Genomic DNA, 7249 nt, shown 5'->3' on the forward strand with positions numbered 1-7249 from the left:
TTTCATGTCAGTCCGTCCTTGATGCATATATGTGTCGTACTGTTTCACAATGTGTGCCCCATGGACCTTCACAAATACGTTGTCTGATTTGCTCCATCATCAAACTTTGTCTTGAGGTTCAGCTGCTCAGGAGGATGAGATCAGGAAGTGTGACAAAAGGGTCATTGCAAATATTGCAAAGTCAATCCAAACACCAGCAACTGTGAGAAATGTGATGCGCTTCACACAGGAAAGGAATGTCTTTCAATGTCACCGTTTGTCTTAGGCTAAACTCGTGAAACAGCCACGTGTGTCACACCTTTTAATAGTTTCATAAGCTTTTCATGCCTATGTTTCTTTAATTATGCCTTGAATTAAGTGGAGATATCATCTGAAATTCAGGAGCGGGAACACTCCTCCTTCACGCCCCTTCGGACCTCAGACTATAAATGCCCCCTTCTCCAATACCCGCTGTTCTCTGGCGAACTTTCTAAGAGCTTAAAATCCTACTCACCCTTTCGGCTCATTACTATGGATTCCCTGTCGCTCAGCCCATTGAACGAAGACCTCATTCTTTCTCCGCCTGAATTTCCCCTGGCAGTCCTGGATCCGCAGCCTGTATTTCCAAGCGGGGCAGCCGTGGAAAGCCCGATTACCACCGGCCCGTCCGGGGAGCGCTCCAGCGGCCGTTCTCGCCGCTCGGCTGTATCCATTGCTCCGAACTCCTCTCTCCGCTCGCTTCAGCAATACAACGGCTCTGGTTGCTGTTCATCCCAGCGAAACTACGACCTCCGAACCGCTATTAGAGGTCGACCCACCTCTAGCAAAAGTTCAAAGCGGAGCTCCACACCGGATCACTCTGAGACACGTCTCCAGCACTGCGGAGCACCCCGGAAATCAAAACCATCTCAGTGTCCAACTCCGAGGAAACGCCGCTGTTCCCACGCCCGGGTGAGGTCTCCCGAAGATTCTTTACCGTCGAAGGTCTCGGACTGGACCATTGCCTGTCTTCAACGAGTTTTGAAAGAGAGAGGCATTTGCTTTCGCCGGTTCATGGACAAAATAATTTCTGTGGCTGCAATATGACGAGCTAAATAACCAGGGCTGCACATAAGTGGTCCGCAGGTGCGCATTCACTGTCAAAATAAAAAACACGCACAAGGGTTAGGGTTAAATTTAAAAACTGTACTTTTGAGTTAAAATATATATTTATAATTTTAATAAATGACAAATTAAAAAGACATGAACATTTTTTGTATCGAAAAAATATTGAACCGTGACACCAAAGTATCGAACCGTGAATTTTGTGTATCGTTGCACCCCTAATATATATATATATATATATATATATATATATATATATATATATATATATATATATATATATATATATATATATATATATATATACACGTATATACGTACATACATACATAAGCTGGGGTCCTCTACCGTCTGTATCTGGAAGTCCCACAGGATCTTAGCTCGGTCATTCCCCATCACCCTTGGGGGCATCTCCCATTTTGACCTCAGGACTTCCAGGTAATATTTGCCACAGATGTTCCTGTACACTATACAGGCAAGGGATACATGAAACACCACTTGGTTATGGCGTTCCATGTATCCCCTGCCTGCTAGCATCTTGCACCCTGCTGTTATGTGCTGGATTGTCTCAAACCCTTGAGGAGTTTGCCCCCTCACATATGCTAATGTGCCACAAACAGGACTTTAATATCACCAACCATTCCCATGTTATTACGGTGTATCCATATAAATGGTTCACCCTGTATATGTCTATGAAGTAATTTTAAGATGAGCTACTAAACAACAGTTACCCAGTGTACTTCATAAAACTAGTGCCTATCGCACTTTGGTAATATAATGTAGATATAATATGTCCAAAATTAAATCCATTGTATTAATAAATGATATGTATTTAATCCATTATATCTCACTGTGAGGCAGTTGTCATCGCCCATTTAAACATTGAGGAGAGTTCATGTTAAAGTTTCAACATTAACTTTTAACCCATGAACTTCCCAAGAGACATCTACTGAACATCCTGATGCAGTCATGTGACAAGTGAGTGTAAACATCGGCTTGTTCCAGCTGTGGGAGTTCACAGCAGCACTGAGCTCAGCCTTTTAACATCCAGGATCTGTCAAGGCAGGGTGGCCAGTGTGTTTGCATAGCGGATGAAAAAGCAGGAACGGGAGAACAAAAAGTGAGCTGTTTATTTGGCTGATAGGAAAAAAAAACACAAAACAAATACAAGGGAAACTGGGGCATAACTAAACAAGAAACTAAATTGGGGAAAGCTAACACTGTCATGGTCCTGGGCCATGTTGGCCCAGTGTTCTTAGTTTTCTTGTATGTTTGTATTTTGTTCCTTGCTTAGGCCATGTTTTCTGAGTTGCCCTGTTGTGTTGTTCCCTAAGTGTTTTCCCTTCATGGCTTTTACCCCCTGTGTGCCCCTCTGTGTATCTGTGAGCCCTCGTCTCTCCTTATGTTTTATTCCATGTTTCCCCTGCCCATTATGTCTAAGTTCTCCCCGTGCTCTCTCTTCCCCCTGTGTGCCCTCTATGTATTTATGAGCCCTCGTCTCCCTTTGTGGTTGTTTCATGTTTTCCCAGCCCGTTATGTCTGTGTTTTCCCCGTGCTCTCTCTCTCCTCCTGTCTGAACCTCTGTGCACTTCCTGTTTACTTTGTGACTCTCACGCCCGTACATGTCATGTTCAGTTCACCCCGCCCTGTCTCGTTATGATTATCAGTGTCACCTGTGTTCCCCGTGTGTTCCCACCTTCCTCGTTAACCCTCTGTGTATTTCTGTCTGCGTCTCCCTCTGTTCAGCGTGACGTCGTCCCTCATGTTGTGTGGATCTCCCTGTGTCTCTCTGCGTATGTTAGTTTACTTTTCCCAGTTTAGTTTTGTATTTCCCATGTTCTGCCATTCCAGCATTAAAGCTGTGATTTTGAGTTCATCCCCGTGTCTGTGAGTTTTGCGTTTGGGTCCTCCTCCTGCCTGCCACACAGCCGAGCCGTGACAGTACGACGTAACCAGATATGGACCCAGCAGCACTCAACCCACCAGAAGAACTGCGTCTGGACATTATCTACTCCGTGGAAAGACTCCTGCATCTGTGGCTCGAACATGAGGGGAAGGAATTTCGCCGTGCTGTGGAAACCAAACTACAGCGTTTAATCTCTGGTCTTCCCTGGCTACTCAGTGCGCTCCACCCACTCGAACAGGATTTAATCCGCAACGAGCTCCACCTTCATCCCCCAGCTGCTACTACCCACCTGCCTGAAGGGCCGGATGTGGAGCCGCTCGGCCCGTCAGAGCCATCATCAAAAAGGAAACGGCATTCACGCCGCCGACGCGCCACCCCACAGCCGGACATTCGGCCTTCTAATTCACCCGCTGTGCTACCAGAAGCGCAGTCGGCTCCCTCGCTGCTACTTCCAGCTCGGTCAGTTCCCTCGCCGCCACCCTCAGTTCAGTTAGCTCCCTCGCCGCCACCCTCAGTTCAGTTAGCTCCCTCGCAGCCACCCTCAGTTCAGTTAGCTCCCTCGCAGCCACCCTCAGTTCAGTCTCCTGTGTCCCCGCTAGCTCAGCCATTTACTCCACCACAAGCTCCATTTTCACCTCTACCATCGCTTCAGTCATCAGTTCGGTCTGCCACTCAGTCGCCCTTAGCTCCATCATCCACACTACCACCTGTTTCTCTTCCACCACAACCGTCACTACACCCAGCCACTCAGGCTGCTACTCAGTCAGTCATTCAACCCATAGCCCTGCCGTTACCATACCCTGTAGCTGAGCCACTAGCCGTCCGACCCACAGCCACTTCAGCCACTCCTTCACCCGTTACACCTCCACTACAACCATCACTGCAGTCCCCAGTGCAGTCCCCAGTGCAGTCCCCAGTGCAGTCCCCAGTGCAGTCCCCAGTGTCCCCAGTGCAGCATCCCTTAGCACAGTCATCCACTCAATCACCAGCTCCACTTTCCCCTCAACTATCACTACCACCTCTAGCTCAATCTCCTGTGCACTCACCTCTGGTTCATTCTCCTGTGAAGTCATCTACTCCACTGCCTACTCCACTCTCACCACCTCCGTTACAACAGACATCAGTTCAGTCCCCCGTGCAGTTATCTACTTCACCACCATCAGTAGCTCAGCTCCCACTCTCATCCGCCTCTCCAGTAGCTCAGCTCGCACCTGAACCATTGGCCCAGTCCCCGATAGCGATACGGTCTTCTGTTCGGCTTAACATTCAGCCAGGGGTCCCAAACCTCTCTGGCTCTACATCAGCTCCTGCTGGAAACTCGGATGAGCTCATCCAGGACTCCGTGGCTCCCACGCCGCCATCTACCTCGTCCGCTGGGGGTTCCAGTGAGCCCGGCCAGCACCTCCTCGTCTCCGCTGGAGGGTCCGAGGGGCCCGTTCAGCCTCCTGTCTCCGCTGGAGGGTCCGAGGGGCCCGTTCAGCCTCACGCCGCATCAGCTGGAGGGCCCGAGGAGCCTGTCCAGCCGCCATCTGCGACCGCTTCGTCATCGCCTGGGCCAGCCTCAGCCTCTGCTTCTGCTACGCCTGGCCCGGCCTCAGCCTCTGCAGCTCCGTCTGGCCCGGCCTCCGAGTCTTCGTCCTCGTCTGGCCCGGCCTCCGAGTCTTCGTCTGCTGCAGCCTCCTCAGAGCCTTCGTCTGCTGCAGCCTCAGCCTGTGCTTCGCCTGGTCCCGCCTTGACTGGTCCCGTCTCGACTGGTCCTGTGCCCACCGGGCCTCGGCCAGTACGCCTGACACTGGAGAGCCGCCGCCGCTGCCTTCCGCGCGGCCGGCCCCCTGAACTGCACCGTCATCGCCTGAGTGGCCGCCGTCGCCTTCCGCACGGCCGGCCCCCGGACCGCCTTCGCCTGGGTGGCCGCCGTCGCCTTCCGCACGGCCGGCCCCCGGACCCTCTTCTCCTGGGTGGCCGCCGCCGCCTCCCGCGCGGTCGGCCTCCTGAACTACTCCGTCGTCTCCTTCACCGCCGCCGTTGCCTTGCGCACGGCCGGCCTCCTGAACTGTTTCCACGTCGCCGCCGTTGCCTTGCGCACGGCTGGCCTCCTGAACTGTTTCCACGTCTCCGCCGTTGCCTTCCGCATGGTCGGCCCCCTGAACTGCTCTGTGTTTGGGTTGTTTTCTTGGGCTCCGGTGTTTGCTGTGCTCTTCTTTTGTTTTCTGTTCCGAGCCCTCCGTCCTGGGCCCCCGCCGCCCGCCCTGGGTTGTTTTCTGTTTGGTTTTGTTTTTCTGTGTTTGGGCTGTCTGGAGCCAGCCCTTGAGGGGGGGGTACTGTCATGGTCCTGGGCCATGTTGGCCCAGTGTTCTTAGTTTTCTTGTATGTTTGTATTTTGTTCCTTGCTTAGGCCATGTTTTCTGAGTTGCCCTGTTGTGTTGTTCCCTAAGTGTTTTCCCTTCATGGCTTTTACCCCCTGTGTGCCCCTCTGTGTATCTGTGAGCCCTCGTCTCTCCTTATGTTTTATTCCATGTTTCCCCTGCCCATTATGTCTAAGTTCTCCCCGTGCTCTCTCTTCCCCCTGTGTGCCCTCTATGTATTTATGAGCCCTCGTCTCCCTTTGTGGTTGTTTCATGTTTTCCCAGCCCGTTATGTCTGTGTTTTCCCCGTGCTCTCTCTCTCCTCCTGTCTGAACCTCTGTGCACTTCCTGTTTACTTTGTGACTCTCACGCCCGTACATGTCATGTTCAGTTCACCCCGCCCTGTCTCGTTATGATTATCAGTGTCACCTGTGTTCCCCGTGTGTTCCCACTTTCCTCGTTAACCCTCTGTGTATTTCTGTCTGCGTCTCCCTCTGTTCAGCGTGACGTCGTCCCTCATGTTGTGTGGATCTCCCTGTGGCTCTCTGCGTATGTTAGTTTACTTTTCCCAGTTTAGTTTTGTATTTCCTATGTTCTGCCATTCCAGCATTAAAGCTGTGATTTTGAGTTCATCCCCGTGTCTGTGAGTTTTGCGTTTGGGTCCTCCTCCTGCCAGCCACACAGCCCAGCCGTGACAAACACTAACTACAAAAACTATGACATGAGAACATGAACATGAGCAGGAGCATGAAAAACTCTAAGACCTGACATGACATGAAGAAATACAAACAGATGAACCGACACTGAACAAACGGAGCCAGAGGACTTCAATACATAGGAGAGCAGTGAAGGAAGTGGAAACACCTGGGGAAAAACAGCTGACACAAATGAATATGGTTGTGTCCAAATTCATGGGCTGCATCCTCCTGAGGACCCGGCCTTCGCGGTCTACGTGGGCCGGGTCCTCAGAAGGTCGGGTAGGCCGGAAGTAAACTGCTGTGAAATTGGACGGTCTAGCCTTCTGATTAGCGTCACCGCTGTCTCGGTGGAGTTTAATAAACTCAGCCGTCTGCTCCTTGCTATCTAAAATATAACAGGACACTGGCGTAAATTCTCGACCGTCTCATACTTCTCTTTAATCAGTTTTCTGTTTGACGTTTAGTCAGCTGTGTAAAAACCAAGGAGGAACCCACCCGGGTGGTTAATAAAGTTTTATTTTATCTAATCTAATCTAATCTAATAACTTTAATCTCAGCCAAACCAATTTACTCACAAACAAACAAAACACTGAAAAAAGCCCAACAATAACATTTTTAGGTTGTCTAAGTAACTTATATATCACGTTTAACCTGAGTAGCGAAAGTCCGCGGTGATCTGAAAATGATGTGCCGGGAGTTGTGCCGTTCTCGGCCGCATCAGTAACCCTCGAGCTCCCGGCTAGCTATCGAGCTGGTGGGTAGCAGACGTCTCCGAAAACGTCGAAGCACTTTGGCAAATATGCGATATCTTGATAAACCGAGCAGATATTTGATGTTTACACAGCTACTTTCTCGCCTGAAAATATGTTAAAAGTTTATTTTGTGACCCAGAAAGATTAGTAAGCGTAATCTTAAAACTTAGTAGCGGCCGCCATTATTGGAAACTGGAGCTTGGCTGGGCCGCGCTATGAATTCTGGGATGTGGTAGGCCACGAAGGACACACCCGACCCATCCTTCAAATTCGGGGAAAAGGAGGACGCATTTGTCGGCTGCATTCGGAGGAGTCTACGAATTTGGACAGCCTTCGGCGCGTCGCTGTGACGTAATCGGTCTACAAATGCGGCCTCAGGAGGATGCAGCCCATGAATTTGGACACGACCTATTATGCCACAGGGGAAGCAAAACTAAACACACTGAACAGGGAAACCAGACCTTT

This window comes from Astatotilapia calliptera, chromosome 3, assembly GCF_900246225.1.
Source record: "Astatotilapia calliptera chromosome 3, fAstCal1.2, whole genome shotgun sequence".
Taxonomy (NCBI): Eukaryota; Metazoa; Chordata; class Actinopteri; order Cichliformes; family Cichlidae; genus Astatotilapia; species Astatotilapia calliptera.